At 42.6% G+C, this 24327-nt stretch overlaps 1 pseudogene; it reads right to left on the bottom strand.

The window, feature by feature from the left end:
* Positions 1–231: 231 nt before the first annotated feature.
* LOC147701964 (uncharacterized) overlaps positions 232–24327 on the bottom strand; it is a 146883-nt pseudogene continuing 122787 nt past the window's right edge.

Genomic DNA, 24327 nt, shown 5'->3' with positions numbered 1-24327 from the left:
TAGGAAGACAGCCTTGCTTACATCTATCAATGGGTTCGTCGGTTCTGTAACCCCGGCTGACCCGTCCATCCCAGTAGCATCAGCGGGCGCATTCTCCATCCTAAGCGCTGGGAATGATTCGAACAGTGTCGGCAGTCGCAGGCTAATTTCCCTCGAAGAATCGGAGCCAGCATCCATGCTCTTAAAGGGTGCCTTACCAGGTAGATCCTTTTTCTTTTTCTCTGCCTTTTTCTATGCCTCTCTGTCCTGCTTTCTTCTTTCCGTCGCTGACAGCTTCGCTTCTTCACGCAGCCTGGCAGCCTCTCTTCGTGCTTGAGCTCTATGGCGAGCCTTCACCCTGAGATTTGCAGCCGGATTCTCGGAATCACTCGCTTGTACATCCTCGTCCTCTCTCCCAGTTATGTCCTTGATTACCTTCATTACTTTCGAAGCCATGACCTGCCTTGCAGTATCCCAGCCTATCTGGAGACGCTGGAGTGTCTCTGCAAATGTTACTCCGACTATCCGCCAGAAGGTGCTCGGCCTTTTCCTAGAGTAAGTATACCCTCGTATTGGAGACCGCTCCACTTGGACTAGCCAATTTACTTAGTCCTCGATCATCACACTGCACGGCTCAGCTGATATTGCTTCAGAATATGGGATGCAGCATACCGCCTGTTCTTATCACTTAAACCGAAGTTCCCAGCACATCATTATGGGAGAGTGGTTTGGGAGCTGCTACCTCCTACGGTCTGTCGGCGGCCATCTTGCCTTTTGTGGACTTAACTAACTTGGAAGACCAACTAAATGTTGAACAGAAAGAAATATATCAGCAAGTGAGACAACAGATTGACCATGGATTTCTTACTGAAAAGAAAGAATGCACTTGCACATTATTTCAACCTATTCGAATGTATGTGAGTGGACAAGCTGGAACAGGAAAAAGTTTTTTAATTAAAGTAATCACCAGTTATCTACAAAAATACCTGACTCACATTTGTTTTCTGTTGTAACTGCTCCAACTGGGTTGGCAGCACACAACATTAAAGGAATAAAGTGCATTGTTTACTAATGCTACCAGTGAAGCATGACAACAAATTGGAATATTACAAGCTATCTGGAGAAGTTTGTTGTGAAGTTTCAAGAGTGCTGAAGAAAATGAAACTTATGATGATTGATGGGGTAAGCTTGGTCTTAAACTTAATGCTTACTTTTGTGCATTTAAGAATGCAGCAAATTCTTTAAACAGAGTATGATATCTTATTTGGAGGAAAACATGTAATAGTTTTTGGAGATATACTACAACTTACACCCGTAAATGGACAACCAGTATTTAAAACACTTGCGCATGAAGACACCAGAAAGTCTCTGGGTAATGTTGGAAATGTTAATATTTGGTCATATTTTGAATACAAAGAACTCATTAAAAATATGCGACAGGCAAATTATGTTGATTATGGAACTATTCTTCAAGATATAAGAATTGGAGTGCTGACAGAACATGGCAAACAAGCTTTGCAGAGTCAATTGTTTTCCAATTTGTTTCCAAATAAAAATATAGTTACTGAGAAAATATATATGAAAATTGCAGAAAATATATCGATATTCTGCTAAGTGCCAACACTGCATGAGTGTTCTATATTGAACAAACAACTTTTGAAGCTGGAAAATTAAGAAATAATAAAAATGGAAGCCATTGATAAAATAGAGCATGAAGGAATCACTGTTATTTTGACAGAAAAATTAAAAAGAAAATTGGATTCTTTAGAAAAATCGTTATCTAAAACTGCTGGTTTAGAAAAGAATCTATATGCATGTATAAACTGTCGGGTAATTTTAAGGTATCATTTGGATATAGAAGAAGGTTTAGTTAATGGAGCAATGTGCAAAGTTGTGGATTTTGTGAATTATCAGAATAAAGATGGAATTGAATTTTTAAAAATTAAATTTGATCAGATTGAAGAAGTAAAACAAATCGGTTTTTGTTCAGTTTGTTTTTTGCTTGTTAAAGATTTATATGTCCGTAGAAAACAGTTTCCACTTCCTCTGGCATATGCAGTGACTATTCATAAATCTCAAGGTTTAAGTGTAGATAGTGCTTTGGTGAACATTGGAAGTAATGTGTTTAAAGATGATATGGCATATATTGCTTTGTCCTGAGTCAGAACTTTGTCTGGTTTGTTTTTGATTGATTTCGATGACACAAAAGTTAATGCACATGCAAACCTTGTAAAAGAGTATAATAGGTTCAGAAGAGTGTATGCTCCCAATTTAGGTCAATATCATGTATTTGAAAGGCATGTGGTAGGTCGAAAAAGAAGGTATGAGAATATCTGTAGTAAAGGTATAGAGAAGGAAAAAAAACAAGATAATGTTGGGATTTCAAGCAAAAAGAAAAAGGGCACTGTTGAAGAGATTGTTGGTTATCAGTTTGAAAATAGTTCAGCTGTCAACTGCTATGCTAATGTAGTGGTCAATGTTGTTGTTTTTCTTGAAAGTTTCCAACAGCAAAATATGGAGAATCGGGAACAAAGATTTTGTTCCTTGATGCATTTTATTTATGAAAGATTGATAACTGATAAAAGTGAACTACAAAGCATTTGTGATATTCGTAATCCTTCGGATGTATGTTCTGGTTCTACACAATTTACACAGAATATCTATCAAGATGATCAAGAATTTTTAATGTATATGATTACCGTATTGGAAAATCAAGGCATAAAAACTAAAATTCTTTTTGGCCTTTGTTGGAATATCAATGTGAAAATTGCATGTTTACATATTTGACATTACCAGACTGTAAATCAGTGTCTTTCAACAAACTAGTTAAAGCAACAAATCAAAACATGGAGTGTAGCCAATCCAAATCAGAAATGTTATCAACCTCATTTATACAAAGATAGGGACAATATATAATTGTAATGATGCAACGTTGTACAGCTGATGGAAGAAAACTGGACACTTTAATAAAACATTTTGTAGCAAGTCAACTATCAATATCAGGAAGGACTTTTGTAGCAGTAGCAATAATTTTCCATGATGGCCCTTCCACAACATCTGGACATTACACTGCATATTTAAAATGTGATAAAGGATCGACATATTGTAATGATGCTCAGTTGGTTTTTAAACAATGTTTGACTAGCAAATTACCAAATTCCTACCTAATATTTTCAAAGCCAAAGTTTTAGGAACATAATTCAGCCTCTGAGGAATTTATTAATATGTATTGAAACGATTACTATTGGACAATTTCAATATAAAGGATTTCAAGAATACTTTTTGGCCATGAGGAAAAGTATATGTTTGAATTAAGGACTTTTTCTTGCACATTCTGTCAGCATATATTTTTCAAGAACATTATTTGAACACTAGTGAAGAAAGAGGGGATGGACAGAGTAGATATGTGTGGAAAGATGCTCGGTGGGCGTTTTAAGTTATGGGATAAAGTTGCCTTGAATTCTGAGTGTCACTGGGGGTCAACTAACCCACCAGATATGTGCGGCAAATGCCAGAGAGTTACATTGCAGAGAGGTGAGAAATGGGATATGGCTTCATACTACCTCTCTGCAATGCAGCTGTATGGCGTTCAAGAGAGACATGGTGGGCTATTAGGACCCAGGGACTTTCAGGATTAAAAGAGATGAAATTCCTTGACTTAAAATGGGTCACAGAGTGTGTTTGCACATGTTACATGAGGCCCCATCCTTTTCCTTCACCACTCTATAAACATGTCCTATCACTTTGCCAAAACCTAAGTACTTGTAAATGTATCTTGTTCTCTCTTTGCAGTAGTGAAATTACTCTCCTTATTACTCATATAGTTACGGATTGGCCAAGCCATTAACCCTAGTACAAGTTAATTTCTTTATATACTATGCAAGCAGATCTGCAAGAAGCAATCAATCATTTGTAAAGCGCACTACATACCGGCGAGGGTCTCAAGGCACTGGGGGGGTGCTACTGATCGATCGAACAGCCAGGTCTTGAGTATCCTCCTGAAGCTTGGCAGGTCTTGGGTCTGTCGTAGACTCATTGGGAGGGTGTTCCATGTCTTGGCGGAAGGGGGGGAGAAGGATCTCCCACCGGTGATTGTTCTTCATATGCACGGGATGGTGGCGAGTGAGAGGTCGGCGGAGCAAAGCTGGGGGATGGGGATGTAGAAGGAGAGTAGTCTGTTGAGGTAGGCTGGGGCGGTCTTGTGGAGTGCCTTGTGTGCATGGGTGAGAAGCTTTAAGTATATCCTCTTGTTGACGAGGAGGCAGTGCAGGTTTCTGAGGTGGGGGGCGATTGGCTGTGGCGTGGTACGTCGTGGATCATTCACGCCGAGGTGTTTTGGATGCATTGTAGTTGTTTGATGAGCTTGGTCGGGGCTCCCCCTTAGAGGGCATTTTCGTAGTCGAGTCTGCTGCTGACGAGGGCTTGGGTGACTGTCTTTCTTATATCTGTCGGGATCCATGCGGAGGTTGTTGAAGCAGGAGGATGAGACGGTGTTGACTTTCTTGGACATTGAGAGCGTTGAGTCGAGGATGATTCACAGGTTGCGTTCGTGGTCGGTGGGTGTCAGGGCTGCCCCCAGTGCCGTCAGGCACTAGGAGTCGTCCCAGGCTGAAGGGTTGGAGCCAAGGATGAGGACCTCTGTCTTGTCCGAGTTCAGCTTCAGACAGCTGGTCTTCATCCAGTCGGCGATGGCCTTCATTCCTTTGTGGAGGTTGGCTTTGGCGGTGATGGGGTCCTTGGGGAGGGAGAGGATCAGCTGAGTGTCGTCCGCGTAGGAGATTATGTTGAGGTTGTGCTGTCAGGCTACGTGAGTGAGCGGGGCCTTGTAAATGTTGAACAGCGTCGGGCTGAGGGAGGATCCATGGGGTATGCCGCAGATGATCTCGGAGGCTTTGGAACAGAATGGGGGGAGGCGGATGCTCTGGGTTCTGCCGGAGAAGAAGGAGGTGGTGCAATCCAGAGCCTTGTCTCAGATCCCTGCGGCGTGGGGACGTGCACGTAGTGTGCCGTTGCAGCCGGTGATGAAGGCGGGAGAGAGGTCTAGGAGGATGAGTGCTGCAGTCTTGCCGTTGTCCAGCAGGGTCCTGATGTCATCGGTGGTGGAAATTAGGGCAGTCTCGGTGCAGTGGTTGCTGCGGAACCCTGACTGGGAAGGGTCCAGAATTCTGTTTTCTTCGAGGTATCCGGTTAGCTGTCTGTCTGTTGACGGTTTTCTCGATGAACTTGGCCGGGAAGGGGAACGGAGATATGGGCCGGAAGTTCTTTAGGTCTCTTGGGTCTGCCTTAGGGTTTTTTAGTAGGGCATTAACCTCTAGGAAGGTTGCGGTCTCGAGGGAGAGATTGATGACCTTGAGCAGGTGGGGTGCGATGAATCTGCTTGCTCTGTTGAAGACGTGGTGCGGGAATGGGTATGACAGAGAGGCGAAGTGGATTTGTGCATGGTCTTGATGGTGTCATCAATCCTCACGCTGGCCCTGTCTAGCAGAGAGTCTTGGTCGATGGTGTGCGGAGGGTCTGTTGTGTTACTGTTTGTTGGGGATGTCTGGGTGTTGAAGCTGTCGTTGATGTCTGTTATCTTGCAGTGGAAGAAGGAAGGATGTTGTTGGTGTTGGAGCTGGGGTTGGAGAGTTCCTATTAATGTTGAAGAGCGCCTTGCTGTTGTGTGCATTGTTGTTGTTGCGGTCTTTGAAGGAGGTCCTGTTGGCCCACCTGATGAGGTGTTGATGGTTGCGGATGGCGTCCTTGTGTGCTGCCTGGCTGTCCAGAGTTTGTTCACTGCACCATTTCTTCTCTAGTTTCTGGCAGGCTTACTTGGAGGCTAGGAGTTCTTGGGTGAACCAGCTAGCCCTCTTGATGGTGCCTCTGAGGGCGAGGGTGTTGGCACAGTCCTCGATCCAGCATCTGAGTGTGTGAACAGCGTCGTCGGTGTTGGAGGGTTCGGTGGGTGGGCTGAGAGCGAGGTTTGCATGTAGTTGGTTTTGGGTGATTTTGCTCCTGCAGTGGCAGGGGATCTGTTGGGATCTGATGGGTGCTACAAAGTTACAAAGTATTAATACAGACTTCAAAACATCCATTTTATACCTGTGTAGTTTTGGAATCATAGGATATCGTGTAACCTGAAAAAAAGAAATTTTGATTGGTTCATAATATTTCCCATTGTACCTATTGAAGGACCGCAATCATTTCAATTCATATTCTTTGAGCATTTTTGGAGACATTACTCTGTGCTTTCCTCATGTCACTCATGCAATTTTTTATACAGTTAACTAGCAATATGTTCTTATTGTAACAGTCTGCTAATACCAAAGCACTTATGAGGCCAATTTAGAAGCATTCTGTGTCACTTTTTGCAACATAGTTACAAAGAGAGGATACCTTTTTTCTCTATGTAAATACAAGCTCATCATACACACCACTTTGTGTTGAAAGGGCGTTCTAAAGGTGTTGCTGTGCGTGTTTGAACTGAACACTCATAGAACAAGACACATCTCCAGATTGATCAGAAATCATAAATCTGGACATCTGCGAGAATGGTGCACCATCCTCCAATTGGTGTAGCAAGGCACAAGGAAAATTGTTTTAATTTCTCCTCATTTTTTTCTTTCAATATATGCTACAATTCACAGCATACATTGAAGGAGAAAAATGCCTTCACTGATTGTTTTTGTGCAGGAAGGTGTGTCTTCCTGCACAAAAACAAACTCCACACAACACAGATATCCCTGCACCATGGTGCAAGGGGACCTGTGTCACCACATGGCTGCACTTTAAGCAGCAGTACAGAGGGAAGCATAGACTTGCAACATATTTATGTACATATGTTGCATCCCTGTGCATCGGAAGTACCACAGCACACTGCAGCTAAAAAGCTTACAATGTCATGTTGCAACACTTCCTTAAAGTTCTGCACTTATACATTCACCATACACTACTAATGCATTCTTTCAGTCAATTATGCACTACACATACATTCGTCTAAACTTTCAAACACTATCATACAAATATAGCTCTTTTTTTATACAAGAGAAGTTAGTTCTGAAAATAACTTTTTTTGTTTTTACATTTTTTTGTGGTTTTCTGAGAATTTTGGGATTTTTTTTTCAAAAGGAAAAAAAGACAACTGGAGGAACAAAACAATGAACTTCAGGAAAAAAAACTCTAGCACTGATGGTTATGTTATGTTATGTTATTAAAATATTTCTAGAGCACGCTATCACCGATTGGTTGCTTGGCGCTGAGATCAGCAGTAACATGAACATAGAGGAGGGATGCATTTATTGAAATGCTTGTCTAAAGAGCCAGGTCTTCAAGGCTTTCCGGAAAGAGAGGAGATCTTGACAATTCCGGATCTCCAGGGGGAGAGAATTCCACAAGCAGGAAGCAAGGGTAGCAAACCTACGGCCTCCTTCGCGCTTAAGTTTGAAGGAAGGCGTCTGCAGGAGGCTCAGGTGGCGTGAGCGTAGGTTGCGAGAAGGGGTGTATCTGGAAATCAGTTGGTTAATGAATGAGGGGCTTTTACAGTAGAGGGACTTGAAAATTATGCACCCAGTCTTAAAGGCACAGCGCTGGGCTACTGGGAGCCAGTGTAGTTTCCTTAGGAGGGGGTAGCTGCCTGACGCCTTGGTTGGTTCAGGATCAGCCTTGAGGCATGGTTCTGTACCATCTGGAGTCGCTTAACTAGGTAGTTGGGAAGACCTAGGTAGATAGCATTCGCGTAGTCCAGATGGGACAGTACAGTTGAAATCACAACCTGGGTGATTGCCTCTGGTGTAAGCAGACGACGTACCTTCCGGATTTTTTTTGGTTGGAAGAAGCACTTGGAGACCACCTGACCTACTTGCGCTTTCAGAGATAGTTCGCAGTCCACAGTGACTCCAAGAGTTTTCGCTGACAAAGAGGGTGTTGGAACTTGGCCCAGTTCAGAAGGCCAGTAGTGTGGGCCCCAGTACTTGGCGCTATCGCCGGTCAGGACTAACTCGGTTTTCCCCGGGTTTAGTTTGAGCTGATTCTGGTCCATCCAGATTTTGATAAAGCTCATGGTAGACTGGAAGTGCAGTATGGAGTCTTCAGTGTTGTCGATGGTGAAAAGCAGTTGTAAATCTTCTGCGTAGTTGAAGACTCTAACCTGTTTGTCTCTTAAGGTCTGAATCAGGGGAAGTATGTAAAGATTAAATAGATGGGAGGGAGGAGCCTTGTGGCACTCCGCAGGTGATGTCCTGTTTAGCACCTATTAGGTCACCAAGGCGTAAAGTTTGGTTACGGTCTTTCAGGAAGGATCTCAACCAACAGGCTGCTAGGTCCCGGACACCGGCCTGTTCGACACGGTCGACCAAGATGTTGTGGTCGACCGTGTCAAATGCGGCCGAAAGGTCCAGGAGCACCAGGGCCTATGGGGAGCGTCTGTCGGCGCAGTCACGCAGGGTGTCCAGAACTGTCGTGACTACTGCTTCAGTGGAGTGTGCAGGCCGAAAGCCTGCCTGGTGGGGGTCGAAACAGGAGGATTCCTCAAGAAAGTTAGAGAGGCATTTGGCCACGTGTGCCTCCAGAACTTTTGCCAGATAGGGCAACAGCGAGATGGGTCGGAAGTTGACTTTACAGGCTGGGTATGCCCCAGGTTTTTTTAGCAGCGGGATGCCTATGTCTTCATTAAACGCTGCGGGGACTAAGCCAAGAGTCAAGGAGTTGTTCAGGAGAGTAAGGGCAGGGGCTGGTGAGTCAAGAAGCACTCTTTTAGGATGTGGGGCGGGCAGCTATCTGAGGGTGCACCAGATTTTACTCTTGACAGTAATTCCCGAAATTGATCCTGGGTAATGGGTGGGAAGCTACTCAGGATATTGTGGTTAGGCTTGATTGTCATACCAGACGTGAGTGGGGACACCGGTTGAGGAATACTGGCTTTGATGTCCAGTATTTTGTCAATAAAGTAGACGTTGAGTGAATCACAAAGAGGCTGGGTGGGAATGATCTTAGGTCGAACAGTGTCTAAATTTGTAAGTTCGTTAAGGATGGAAAAGATGTCCTTGGATTTGTTTGTAGATTCCAGAATTTTGGAGGAAAAGTAGACGCTTTCGCAGCCGAGATGGCAGTCATGTATTCTTTCCTTGCTTTTATGAAGATCCTTTTTAAATCAGGGTCATAATTACGACGCCAGTGACGTTCTGATTGCTGTAGGGCCAGTTTCCTCACTTTTAGATCAGTGGAAAACCACCGGTTGGCGTCGGCACATCGTGCCAGTCTGATTTTTTTAAAAGGGGCATGAAGATCACTGGCCGTGTTTAGCCAGTTGGTGAGCATGGATACTGAGGAATTAATCTCATGTTGAGGGGGAGGGATGTTATTGGCTAATGACTCTAGGAAGGCTTTTTTGTTCATTGTATTCCAATTCCTAACTAACCCGCCTCCGCCTGGAGCGGTAATAGTCGCAGGAGTGATACTTAGTTTAAATTGGAGGAGTGCGTGGTCAGACCAGATGCAAGGTAGTAATGTTTGGGGCAGTTGTACAGGTGGTATTAGACCACACCTGGTCTAGGATGTGACCCTTGCAGTGGGTGGCGGAGAAAATTAATTGATTAAAATTTAGGTTGGATAGGAGGTCCGTCAATTCGGCCGATTGTGGGCCTCCTGTGCTTGGCAAATCAAGTCCACAGATTTCTCCCCGCAACAGAGCAATCTGTTATACTTATTACAGTGTATCTTGAGGTTGGCGAATTGGGGACATATGTCCAGATGATACACGGATGGAGATGTTCCAGAAGTGCTTGGTTCTGCCAGTGGTAGGTCCTCCCGGAGTCTTCTGCACTCCTCATGCGTCAAATTGACAAAGTGCAGACACTTCAAATGTTTTAGCATACTTGCGGTCCCGCAAGAGTACTTTTTGTTTGGATCTCCACATGAGAGAACAGCTTTACAGATTTTGCAAGTTACCTTTGTTGCATTTACTTTCTTTTGCTCCTCAGGAAAAGTAAAATAATTCCGCACAATAGAAGTATACCACTCAGGGCATGGAGGTTCATGTGCAAATCCTTCATCATTTGAATGTTCTGAATCAGATGATTGCTGCTGTGCTGTAGCCGTTGTTCTTGAATCAGAAGCAAAAAATGACCAAAAAAAGGTTCTTCTCATTAGAGATGTTACTCCAAAGAAGGTCTAAGAAGAATGATTGAAATGGGAGGGGTCCTTCAATAGTTAGAATAGGAACTGTTATGAGCCAATTGATGAATTGAATCTCTTATTTTCAGGTCACATTGGATCTGCGCAGCATGTGCAGAGAAAGCACGCACCCAACGCAACTTTTCAAAATTGTATTTAAAAGTGATACACGTTTATTAAAATTAAAAGTATATTATTTTTATGATTAGCTCAGATAATGTCTTGCCCTAATATTTATATTTATATTAAATTCATATGTATATCTTTTTAGACATATAAACATTTCGTGGGAGTCTCGCACCCACCACAGCGAACTCGTATATGACCTCACAAGCGTTGCGTAATGTAATACGTATATGTCGCATATGCAGTTGGAGTCGCGTACCAGTCGCATAGCAATAGCGCAAGAAAATATGCACCCATCACACACCTTACGCGGATCCTACACAACAATCCTAAAATGGTGGCTAGGTTCCGTGCAGTGAATGGGAAAGTTGCGCTTTGGGAGTGTGACTCCCCAAAAATATTTAAAAAAACAATAAAGAAATAATTATAAATATGTTATAAAAATATAAAATAAAAAACCATTATTAGAGTTTCAGTATTTTTTGAAACATTGTTTTTCAATTTATTTTAAAAATATATAATATAATTGAAAAAATAAAATATGTAAAACAAAAAATGTAAATGTATAAAGTCAGTATCAAAAAACTAAATATGACAATTAATATATTTAAAAATTGTCATTTACAAAACCTTTGAAATTTACTAAAAAAAACATAGCTTTCATACATATTAGTTAGGAATTAGCATATAAAAAACCTTTGAAATTCACTGAATAAACCATAGGTTTCAGACATGTTATAGTTAGGAAATAGCATTTAAAAAACCTTAGAAATTCACTGAAAAAACCATAGGTTACTGGGGTGTTATAGTTAGCTGGACATTTCACTCGTACAAAACCATTGAAATTCCTCCATTATAGTTAATTGTACTAACTATAACTCGCGCGCCCGCAATCCGCTGCTGATGATGTTACATATTACATCATTCATGACATGGTTAGTGACATCACTGATGACATTACTGAAGACATCTCAAGTGATATCACTATTGACATCACTGATGACATCATCATTTGACAATCTGATACTCATCATCATACACTAGTATAACCTTTAATCACTCACTATAAAATAAAGAGTACCATGTTTAAACCATTGACACACCAATACAAGTTTCTGAAAACCCACGAGATTTGTACATCTACACACATCTAAACACTTACCTATAGAGTCACTTATAAATGTTGAGAACGATCAATAGAACACTATTAACACCTTGGCTGCTAGCAGTTTTCCCGTACTGTGCTGGACATTCATATTTTACATTATTCATGACGAGCTCAGCTCGTCATCAGCACAGCTCAACCGTGCATCATGACGAGCTGAGCTCGTCATCAGCATCGAAAGGGTTAAATATACTTATACACCTATATCGACATTACTCACCAACACACATCCTATTCACTTATGCAGTCATCCTACTCACTTAAGCAAACAATTGATCATACTTACATTTGCTCAGCTGCGCACTTTATTTATTCATATAGATAGTAACTCATACTTAGTGTGTTATAACATCACTATTACAAGTAAACAGTTATCCATACAGTCACTCATGCAATCACTGACGTTTATGTATACTTATTTATATACAACAACTGTCACATACAATGCCTTTTATATTTCTACTTTGTTGGACATGTATCATTAGGAAATATATTTACTCATCAACAAACACATAAAGAGATTCTCTCACCCAAACAATTGTTTCCACATGCAGTCTTAACCTCATATACCTACTAAATCAACTATTTACACAACTTTGGGCATTCACACACCTCCCACCCAACCACACACACATTCACTCGCTCATACAAATACTCACTTCACTAATTAAAAACTTTTATAGAGTTTCACATAGCTAGTAACCAACTTCTGCAGTAGTTTACACAACAAGAGACAGAGCGATACAGATATTTACACAGTTAAACCACTATCCCATATATTTAGTGAGACACTATAAATTAGTCACTTAGAAAGTCGATCACATGGTAGTAAATATTCCATCCAGAAACGTATACATCCACTCAGTCTTCAATGCAGATTCCTATATATATATAATACTTATTTAAATATGGAAGCAAACCACATTCACTTGATTATGTCATCAGTGATGTCATTTGAGATGTCATCAGTGATGTCATCAGTGATATCACTGACCATGTCATGAATGTTGTAATATGTGACATCGTCAGCAGTGGATTGGGGGCGCGCGACTTATAGTTAGTACAACTAATTATAATGAAGGAATTTCAATGGTTTTGTATGAGGGACATGTCCTGCTAACTATAACACCCCTGAAACCTATGTTTTTTTCAGTGAAAAAAAAAATATATATATATTACATTTTATATACATAAATATATATTTACATACCTTGGTTATTAAACCTCTTATTAAATGTTTTACTTATATATGTATATATATATCATGTTTTAATATATTCATAACTAAACCTAAAAAAATTAATATATTACCTACTTGCGGTCACCATTAGATAGTTGTAGTTAGGACCTTGTTTCTATTCATTCAAAAAGCATTTTTTTCCTTTGCTAATATCTTTTAGCGCAGTTTGATGAATCTTCACACAGTTTTCCAAACTAATGACCAGCTCAGGTCAGCTCCTGACTAGAAAGTTTGAGGTTGATTCATCAAGTGGGGGCAGAAAAAAGTGGTGGTCCCAAAACGCATTTTCCACATGTTATGTTGGCTACCAGGGACCCTCAGGAATGAAGGGGCCTTAATCCCCCAATTTAGAATGCACCAGGGGGCACATTTGCAGAGTGGTGCAGGAAGGGGGCGGGGTCTCCAGTGAGACGCAGCTTTTCTTTTTTTAAATATTTTTATAAGGGGGGCTGTGTGCACCCCATTCTTTTATATTTTGTGGGCGCTGGTGACCCCATCGCCCAGAGCCTGAGCATTTCAAAAAATACATAAAAAGAAAATGGGAAGGAGGCCGCATGGTCTCCCTTACCTGGGCCTTCATTGGCCTTGGGGACGCCATTCCCCGGGGCCTGGCCAGTATTTTGTTTTTTAATTTTGGAGGGAGGCAGTGTGGCCCACTCCTGAGGCCAATATTGGCCCCGGTGACCCCATCCCCTGGGGCATTGCCTCTTTTCTATTTTTTTAAGTATGGAAGCGGGATGCATGGCCCCCCTTAACTAGAGGTCCATCGGGGGAGCCCCAATGCCCCATGGTCCTGTCCTGTGGGAGCTGGCATTGCTATTGGGCAAGGGGAGCTGCTAGCATGCAGCTCCCCTTGCCGAAAAGCAATACTGCTTGCTGTTTGGCACATTTGCAGAGTGGTGGAAAAAGGGAGGGGGTGGCCGGTGTCCAAATCCCAGTAATCCCACTGTGTGGGGCTTACTGGAGGTAAGAGATAGGCTAGATGGACCCTAAGAACCTCCATTAGCAAAGAGGACTTCAATGTCCATCCAAGAGCATGCCAGGGAGCGCCGTTGCAGAGTGGTGGGCAAAGGAGGCATGGACTGCTATGAAAATTTAGCAATCCTGCTGTGTGGTACTGGAGGTTTTAGGAGGGGTTGTTGGCCCCCAATGATCTCCTTGGGGGCCAACTTCCCCTCTTGTTTTCTCCAGTAAGTCCCACACAGTGAGATTGCTAAGACGTCTGCAGAGGCCACGCCCCCTTTACTCCTCCACTCTGCCAACGCGCCTCCTGGCAGACTACTGAATAGGGATAAATCCCACTTTACTCCTGAAGGACTTTGGGGGACAGAAGCCCTCCTGGTACTTCCTGTAAGTCCTATGCAGCGGAATTCCTGAGCGCTGGTCGGAGGACCAGAACCCTTTCTCCACCACTCTGCAAATGCAACTAGTAGTTAAAGAAGCATTTGCAATGTAATAGGTTTTGCATTTGTGAGAGTTAGAGCTATTGGCGTTGTAAATGTAAACTTTTTGCACTAATGTTTTTTGTGTAGAGTGAATATATGTTGTGTGTAGTGGAATTATTTTGTATGTTGTGCAGTGAAATTATGTGAATAGAAAGTATGTGGGAACTCATTTATCAGCCCCTGCGTCACTTTTGCACCATCGGTGCGTCACTTTTTTGTGATGCACCAGTGGCATAAAACATGCCCCATGTTGCGCCATATTTATGAAGTGACGCTTCTAGGTAGATGTGTCACTTCGTAAACTCCTGCGGTACGTTATACCTGCACCATGTATAATGTATGCAGCGTGGGCGTACTCCCACAAGAAAGGGTCGTAGGAGTGGACTAGCGAAATCTATGAGATTTCGCTGCGCTACTTCTAGGACTCCAATCCGTCAAAACCATACGCCTGCCTCATGGAAGGTGTAAGGGTGATGCAGGCTCTTTCACATGGGGCTTGCTCCATGTGAAAGGAAGATTGCTGGAGTTGTGTCAGTCTTCCGACACTACTCCAGCAATCCCCAATTTTTGCACTGACAGATATGTCCTTCCTTGCGACATGATGCTTCATATTGTAAATTTGACACATCATTGGTGTAGCAAGGAGGGTGCACTGAGAAGTGGCGCATCGCTGCTTTCACCCAGCGTTGAACCACTTCTTGTAAATGAGGCCCGTGGTATTTAGTGTATAGGTATTATGTGGAGTGGGATTATGGGTTTTGGAGAGTAATTATGTGGTATTGTAGTCTGTGTTGTGGAGTGGTAACCTCAGGTTTAGTCTTCCTCGTTTCCATAGAAGCTACATTATAAAATCAATGAGGGACAAAAAAAGAAGTAACCACTCAGGACACTTCTGGACTTAGTTGGAGGTATGAGCAGAGCCACTGGAATTATGTATCTGTTCAGCTGCACCAATTTTCACATAATTAAACATTTTCTGCATGTGCCAAAGATTCCATCATCTGCTGCCTAAAATGCAGATTTGAACAAAAAAGCCTTATTTATAGCTCAAACGGCTCAAATGTTCCCAAACATGCAGCTTCATGTGTTACAGCGTGGTGGAAGGCCTTTTGCAAAGCTGGAATGGTCATGTATTACTTATTGCTAAATGCGGGTGCCCACCCCGCATTGCTGCTCATCTGGCAGGAGCCTACCCTGTATTGAAGTTTATTTCATTGGCGGGAGCCCACCCCGATTGCCTGTGAGGCGGGAACCTTCCCGCTTTGCCGAGATCCAAGGGAGATCACTGCCGCAGCCCGACCCGGAAGCCAGATGGCAGTGCCTGGTTGGGGGCATGACCTGCCTTCCCCCTCCCGGCAGAAGGTGAGGCAGGCCACCGCAACTGCAGCAGAGAGAGAAGCTGCACTGAAGGAAGCAGAGAGCATCCAGAGAAGCCCCAGTGAGTGGGGCTTCCACCTGTGCATTGTTGATGCTGATTGAGAGCACCAGGGAGGAGGGAGGCTCCCAAGTGGCACGTGGTGCCAGTGCCATTCTTCCTTTGAGGGTAATTTGGAGATAGGAGTCCCGGAGTAGGGCTCCAGAGGCACCATAGTGCCTGGGCCTTATTGCTGATCTCAGCTGCACTGCGAGAGCGCAGGCAGCTGCAACGTTAGGGGGCCATTTCTTTAGTTGAGGAAGGTGTGAGGTGCACCCTGCATCCCAGCGCATCTGCACACTGTGTTTTCGCTGCTGAGGCAGCCAGATGGCCATTCAAGAGGCCTCCTTCTGAGCGCTGACTTTGCGGGACATAGGGCATTTTGAGCCCCAGTGAAAGGCCAGTTGGCTGTGGGGTCATTTTCTTGATGGTGCTGTGTGCACTTTTCCTGTGTTACTGCAGTGCACTGTGTATGCTTATGATGCCTATTGCGTAATGTGTTTATGCCTAGCAAGTTTATGCACAATGTGTTTTATGCCTAATTGTGATTCAGACATAATGTAGTTATGTTACCCATGCTAATGCTGAGTACAGTATTTCGCCAGTAGGTCCTGGTGGTGTTTTACATTTACTACTTGTGCTTGAGATGGTTCTGACAGTGGCCCGATTGGCCCTGTCTTGTATATAATCCCCTGAAAATATTGCATAGTGCCAGTTGGCACAGTATACATTGTGAAATTATAATTCCAAATGTGTTTTGGATAATACAAAGGCTACTTTTATATAACCTTGTGTGGAGTTTGTTTTGTGGTGTTCCTAGTGTAATGCTGCTGTATGTGTGTTTTGCCCAAACACTTTACACAATGCCTCTGGGATAAGCCTGACTGCTTGTGCCGAGCTACATTGGGGGTGAGCAGGGGTTATCTTATCATGTAACTCCCTTGCCCTGACTAGAGTGGTGGTTTCTGCCTGACTTAGGCGCATGCCCTAGCCAACCAGAAATACTATTTCTAACAAGAATGTTTTAAAGAAAATGGATGGCCTTGACATCTGTTTCTATGCCTCCCTTGTTCATGCCAAGGTACCTCATGGGTAAATGTGTTGCTTGCTCGGCAAAGCCAGCTCACGTTTAGTATGTTTTGTTTCTGTGCCGTCTTGGGTACTCGGACTCCACCTCAGTCAGTAACTACTTGGGCGGATAATATTGCAGGAATATAGCTTTCCTGGCCCCAATAGATACAAGCCTTAATCTTGCAAGCAATATCCTTCCTTCTAAATTCCCGCTGCCTACATCATTACCACAGACTTAACAAAAACAAACACCTAAGGAGAGAGTGCTTTCTCATCTTAGTTTACAGGTCTAAAGTTCAATGACTTTGCAGCACTGTGTTCTATTAGTCTACACACTGATGCATCTACTCTGCTATGTAGGAACAGCTTTATAGAGAACAAGAATGAAAACAGTTCGTCCTGGGAACGATTTACAAATTACATCTGAGAAAAGTTTGAAAAATGTATAGCGATTTATATAGCGCACGTATCACCCGAAGGCATCAAGGCGCTTGCCTTGGGAACCCGTCCTGGTATTCCCCTGTGAGATAACCCCAGCACAAGGTGAAAGCCAGGCATCCCGCCGCGAGGGGCCGTAGTGGAGATTAAGTAAGCTATTGCCCAGACTCGCAGAGTGTGAACCCGTGAGTCGAGTAGGCACAGGAACGAGAATTATCGAGTCCGTGGAATTTTTGAGCCCGAGAATATATTTAAGTTTGAAATTTGCACCATATGTTTACTCCAATGCATTGGGAAGGTTTCTACCTTCCGTGGATTCATACATAATCTCGAGGATACACTTGCACTAGATGTCCATTTCGAGTACTCATATGGTAAATAGTATGTTTGCAAGTGTCACAACCTGGGATATTCTACAGGTGTAAATCGGGCAGGTAAGTGCATATGTGCATTTGCTTTCCCCCATAAGGAACCCCCTTACACCACATCACTCTTTAAATATGATGGCGGGTCATTCGATTTCCGACCCGACAAAAAAACTTGCTCCTGCTTTTGATAAGAGAAAATATGTATTACCATTTGTTGATACATCAAGTATACTGTTCCCATTACTATGGACTGGTAAATGTGATACACAGAATGAGGGGAAAAATAAAATTGTTGGTGTATCTTTAAACGAGTACTTGTTCTTTGATGCTAAAAACTATACACAACCATGTTCATTGTTAATATCTCTATTTGCAGACATCTGAGGTGTTTGTGATCTCTATCAGCCGTCATGATATACTTTCAATTAATATTCCTTGATTGAAAATGCTTAAGGAAATTGACAAGAAAGAGATAAAAGTGTTTGTCTATAGCAAAACTTTTGCTAGTAGATATGAGCAAGAAAAAAGGGAAACATGCTTCATGATGATTAAAATCCAGTTATATTCTGCAAATCCCTCCTCTTTTTATACAAGCAGAAGATTTTAAAGATAAGAACTGTTGCTGATCTTATTCGCCTGGGCATGAATTCTAAACAATATGCGACACTATAGCAATTTTCACTTGTCTTGAAGGAATGAAGAAGGAAGGGACGGGTAAGGATAAGAAAATTAAAAAGCGCAACAAAAGAAGAAAGATGAGACAAGAGAGAAAAAAGATAGAAAGAAAGAAAGAAAGAAAGAAAGAAAGAAAGAAAGAAAGAAAGAAAGAAAGAAAGAAAGAAAGAAAGAAAGAAAATGAAAGAACAAAATTATTGTTCTAAAGTTTAAATTCTAAATATATTTTTCTTATGTATTTATTAATATTGAACCTGATGTAAAAAGTAATGTAATTAAAAATAATTTGAATATATTTGAATTAAAGGTAAATGATACATACATTTTTAAATAAAAAGTCCAGCTAGCTCTACAGTGCAAAAACCACCCCCTGTATTTCTGCAGTGGTGTGGGTAGTTTCTGGAATCCACTGAACATGACAACCCTGATTCCTCATGGTTCATGGAAAACAGTACAGTATGTTTCGCTCAGACACTCATGCTTGCTTTCTCTCAGAAAATACACAGGATGGACATTAGGACGTTTCAATAAGTATTTATTGGTGCAGTGACATCCTTGTGTAAAACATATGTGCTGCAACAATCAGGAGAAAGAAGCATACTAAGAGATTGCTAGTACCAATATAGTAAATAGTAGATACATTTCTACCATCGTGCTAATAAGTTCAACATTAGCAGTTCAGATAAAAAAGTAGCACTTGCATATTCCTAAAATGCGCACCCTAAGTAATTTGCCTAAATGTACCTAGCCTAAGTCTGCATGTGTAGCATGTATATGTGCATATGTGTGGATATGTAGCCAAGATACACCTAGCGATGAACCAGGCCCCTAGCCTGATGGTTCGGATTGAAGGACCCGTCTGCTTCGAGGATGACACCCTGCAAGGGATGTCAGAACCCAGCGTGTCGAAAATTCAGCATGCAGGATCCCGTCTCAGTTTGGAAGGAGTTCTCCTCTTATTTGTAGGGGGGAGTGAGGGTCTTTTATACTAAAGTTGTCACTCTAGGGTGTTTTCTAGAATTTATATGTTTTTAAAACCGTCATAGATGTTTTGAAAACAATCATAAATGTTTTGAAAAAAATTCACCAATGCTTTTCTAAACAAATGTGATCGCGCACAGCTGGCTGCTGGCCAAAATTGAAAAAAGTGGTGACCCTTATACAGAATAATCCTGCCATGCCTGGGGACATGTTTTTGTACATCAGGTACAGGGATTGTGATAGAATACTGAGAGCCTGGTGATGCAGAGACAGGAGCCAGCTACTAGATAAAAGGTCACCTGTTTAGCATCGTTCTTGTCGTGTGGATGGGACAAATATACGTAATTGGAGTATTCATGACAGGACTAGCCTAAAGGATATGACACTGTAAAGTAAAAAAAAGGCAAATCATTTACTCATATTCGGTTTTAGTCCTTTTTATTGTCATATCTGACAATTACTACTTGTGTTTCCTGCATCTTGTGTTTGCACTCTTGTAGTAAGTCCTGAGACTCTTTAATACCACATCAATGTAGATGGCATTTCCTCTGTATATTCCATTATCCTCCAAATCAAGTGACTCCTAGCATTGAAGATGTTCCGTTGGCAATAAGGAACGAAACGCGTCGGCTGTTTGCCGTTTTTAATGGTTTCAAGAATAAAGAAGAACATTGGAATATATCTGTCTATTTTGATTTACTTTCATCAAGTGCACCTTCCTTATTTCTGAATAAACTCGCAACATTCACCAGCTTTCAAAGAGTGGATATAGTGTAGCAATAGGTATGACCTATTTACCATAAGAAATAGATTTTTTGGGCTTGGCGCTGTTTGATAAATCTTCCAAAAACGTTCTTTCTCAGCTTCCTCCTGGAAAATTTCATGGTGATCCATTAGGAATAGTTTGAGAAAAAGTGGGCGTGTACCTTAATGCAATTTCCCCCGTGTAATTTCCATAGGTTTTTTGAACAGTGCTACTCCCAAAAAAGCTGAACGAATAGCACCAAATATGGCAGCAAGCTAGATCGTTACCAAAATGCATACTTTTTATGATTTGGTTAACATATTTTCAGCAGTTCTTTAGAAATCAAGGTTGAAAATCAATAGATAACTGAATATTTGGTACGCAGGACTCCCATGGGAGTCCAGCAAGCACAGAATCTCAAATAATAGACCAATCTGATTGGCTGAGAGGGCTTTTTCCCATTGGCTGCTTCACTCGCATAGGATTGAAAAGCTCTTGTGAGTTCCTTGGAAGTTTGCGCTATGACTGATTAGATGCAATTAAGTGAAATGCTGTGGTTTGAGAAATTAAGGATCACATTTTGTATGGTTCTATGGCAGCACTTTGTGGCAAGAGTTTTTTTTTAAAGTCTTGAAGACATGTGCATGACTTTTGTGAAAATATCCTTTAATGACATTTGCAATGTGTGGATTTATAAAATACACATTTGAATGTAATTATTAGGGACTTTTCTACAAAGCCAATAGGTCTGCCAAAATATGTTTATGTGCTGATCCCTTGATAAAGACTGTTGGCCCATTTTTGTATTCAGACCCTTTAACAAAGCCAATAGGTCTGCCTTACATAAAATGACACCCCTTGTATTGTTACATCACATAGTCACCTGTGCACAGCAAGGAGTGGGGCACCCACGGGGGCAGGCCTGCTGCCTAACCCCAGGCCAATCACAGCCTTTGGATTTTGGTGCCGAACCCCACATTGCACACAGTGATGGACATCTTGCTTTATGTTAAAAATGCCATTGAAATTTAGTAAAAAACAAAGGTTAAAGTGATATTATGGTTAAGAATAGTAATATTAACATAGTATTAATAAAAACATTAAAACCTTTGAAAATCATTGGGAATAGCAAAGGTTAAGGGTAAGTTAAATGAAAATGGCAGTTAAAACATATCATTTTAAACTAACAGATTTGGACATCTCAAGTAATTCCTTCAAAAAGTTGCAGCCATATTATCAGTGATGTCATAAAACATGTCATAAATTATGTAATATGTGAGGTAATTAGCAGTGCATGTTTAGGGCAAAAGATGTAGTTAGTCCCTCTGCAGCCTGATGTCTTCCATGCCAGCATCTATCCAGATTTCTGGCAAGAGCTGACAATACTTTATTTAGGGGGTCATTAGAATCGCGGTCGGACTTGTGTCCGTCCGCGACCCCAGAGTAGGAGGGAACATTCGCATGGGCTGCGGCGTTCCCTCTGTGCAGATTAGGATGTGACCGCCAGGGTGGCGGTCACATCCTCTATCTTTAACATTGCGGCAGGTGCAGCTTTAAGCTGCACCCGCCGCAATGTTAAAAATGCATGCACGGTATTTGTGTGCACAAATCGTCAGGCACCGCGCAGTGCCTGCTGCTGTGTGCACGCAAATGCAAGAGGGTACCATAGGTACCCCCCATGTGCACCCCTCACCACCCCTTCACCCAGGGGGCCCGCAAAGGGCCCCCAAAGTGAAGGTCCGTATGCTTTTCCAAGGCCGAAAAGCCGCTGTGGAAAAGCATAGAAGTGCAGACATCCTAATATGCCTGGCGGTGTCTGATAGACACCGCCAGACATGTTAGTGCTTTTCCACCGCGGTCGGAAGGTGACTGCGGCGGAAAAGCTGCGGACAGAATACCAGACCCACCAGCCATCCTAATTTGGCGGTGGGTCTGTGGAGGCTCTGCAGCGGTTTTCCCGCATCCTCCGGTCCGGCAGTGGCTTCCGCCGGCCCGGAGGATGCGGAAAAACCGCAATCATAATAAGTCCCTAGGTCATTAAAAACATATTTTTATTTATTGTAGACGGGTGCAAGTGCCCCCCGTCCCTGAGCCAATACTGGCCCGGGGAACCTATTCACTGACACCAAGCTACACATATAAGGGGTGGAGGCATGTGGCCCCCACTCCATGAGCCATTACAGGCCCCGGAGACCCCATTCCTCCAGACCATATTTCGTTTTATGGGAATGGGGGTGCTTAGCCACGGGCTCTGAGCATTTAAGGCTCTGGAGACACCCATTCCCTAGGTCTGTATTCCTTTTTAAGGGGGGTACTGCATGGCCGCCCCCCCTTAGCGTTTACATTCTCCTGGGACCCTATCCCCTGGGCCCATATTCCTATTTTTGGGGAGGGGGTGCAAACCCCCTCACAAGCCTTTACAGGCTGTGGAGACTCCATTCCACGCGGCGTAATGTGGGTATCGCTGTGCTCACCCACGGCACCCACAACAATCAACATTGAGAGAGGGGAAGGCCTGGAACTTCCCCGGCTCCTCTGCATGCACTCATCCTGGATGCAGCAAGAGTCGGCTTTGCGCTTACCTGGTAGGAGCAGGCTTTTTCCTCTAGCCCCGCTGGGCATGGACAATTCCTGTTTCACTGCCTGTGGGGGCTGGGAAAAAGTGTGTATTCTCACACAGCACCAACATTTCTGCAGCTCAGATGGGAGTACTCATTTTTTTCCCTGCCTTCACTCTCTGGGCACAGAAACTGTGTCCCCGGATGGGCTCCCCGGGACAAAACAATCAAGACAGCCCCGAGAAATTGGGATCCTCAACACCTTCCAAGGCTCAGGGAGGGGGGCTGTGCACACCCCTGTCCTTTTAAATCATTTAGGCCATGGGAATGTGGTCCCCGAATCGTCCTAGAGACTTGGGGGGCCTGAGCCCTCCTACACACATACACACATTTCTCCTTGGCCCTGGCCCATCCCGGGGGGGGGGGGGGGAATATGAAGTGCAGTAGACCGCACTTTGTTTTTTAAGTTTTAATTTAAAAAAATGGCTTTGGCCTTCAGGATCCCTTCACACCAGGCCTAGGGAGGCAGGGTATCACTACCCTTCCAATTATATCTTTTCTAACCTTTTTTGCCAGCACTCAGGACAGAGTTCCAATGAAAAAGATGGCTTTCTCCACATCCTTGTTGATGTGGTGGCATGCAATCAGATTTCAAATGTGTCAACTCTGTGTATCCTATAATGTTTTTAGACTTCATTTCCTAAAATCTACTGAGCAGATTTACACCAAAGCACAAAAAAGCAAACTTTCTGATCCTGGATCTAGCTTTCTGACAAATTTGGTGTAAATCTTTTCAGCCATTTGGGTTGTAGCTATGTCTAAGTTTATTATGGAAAAATGACTGGGGAAAACAGATTTGGGACCCACCTTTTTATGACTCCCGCGTGACGGATAACCCGGAAACTTTTAACAAAGGAGTTAAGGTGGACGAGGCTTGTTTTTTGTAAAGTTTTGTCTGATTTGTCACATGCAGCAAAGTTATAAGCAGATAAAAAATAATTTTCCTAAGAGGCGTGGTCCTAACTAACTATAACTAACCAGAATAGGAGAATCAGAGTAAGTTAGGGACTTTTTTCATACTTAACCACTTCTTAAATTAGTCCTACACTTTACAAATCAGTTTTTTTTCAACTATTAATAAAACCAACCCACCATCGTTCTTATGTTTAAACATTTTCTTAATTTACAATTTTCCACTATCACAGAAACACACATCTTGTATTTCCCTGGTCCTTTAATGTTATGCTATTAACAGACAATTCTATAAATCCATCAACTGTTGTAAATGAGATACTTTTTATCTGGTGGTGTATTAATAATCTCTCTCTTAGTTGTCACTTATTTTTTGTTCTCTAAAATGTTATTGCCATTTAATAAGAAAACGCATACAAATAGACAAATATTGCAGAGGCTCTGTCATACAAATGGAGGTGCACATCCTGCCAAAAAACAGAAATCAAAGAAAATGGCAACAAAGAAATACGTACATGAGTACAATTGATAAAGAGCAACCATTTTCCAATTAAGGTAAAGAAATACAAAAATGGAAAATATGGCAAATGTTGGGAATGTAAATAATAGAAGGATAATACAATAGAATGCAATGGGCCTGAAAGAGCAAGGGTATCATGAAATATGTAAATGTAAATGTAAATGTACATGAATTTATATAGCGCAAATCACCACTGGTTTCTAAGCGCTTGCTTAGGGAACCCGTCCTGGTATTCCCCTGTGAGATAACCCCAGCAGGGTATCCACAAGGTGAAAGCCAGGCATCCCGCCGCGAGGGGCCGTAGTGGAGATTAAGCAAGCTATTGCCCAGAGTCGCAGAGTGTGAACCCTTGAGTCGAGTAGGCACCGGAACGAGAATTGTCGAGTCCATGGACATTTTTAGGAGTCAAGCTCTGCCGAGCCAGGAATTGAACCCTGGTCCCGGGCTGACGTCTGCTTCCAGGTCTGCCTCCTCTAACCAG

The sequence above is a fragment of the Lissotriton vulgaris genome, chromosome 7, assembly GCF_964263255.1.
Source record: "Lissotriton vulgaris chromosome 7, aLisVul1.2, whole genome shotgun sequence".
NCBI lineage: Eukaryota > Metazoa > Chordata > Amphibia > Caudata > Salamandridae > Lissotriton > Lissotriton vulgaris.
Note: the sequence above shows the minus strand (reverse complement) of the source record. Positions and strands in the feature narration are given on the sequence as shown.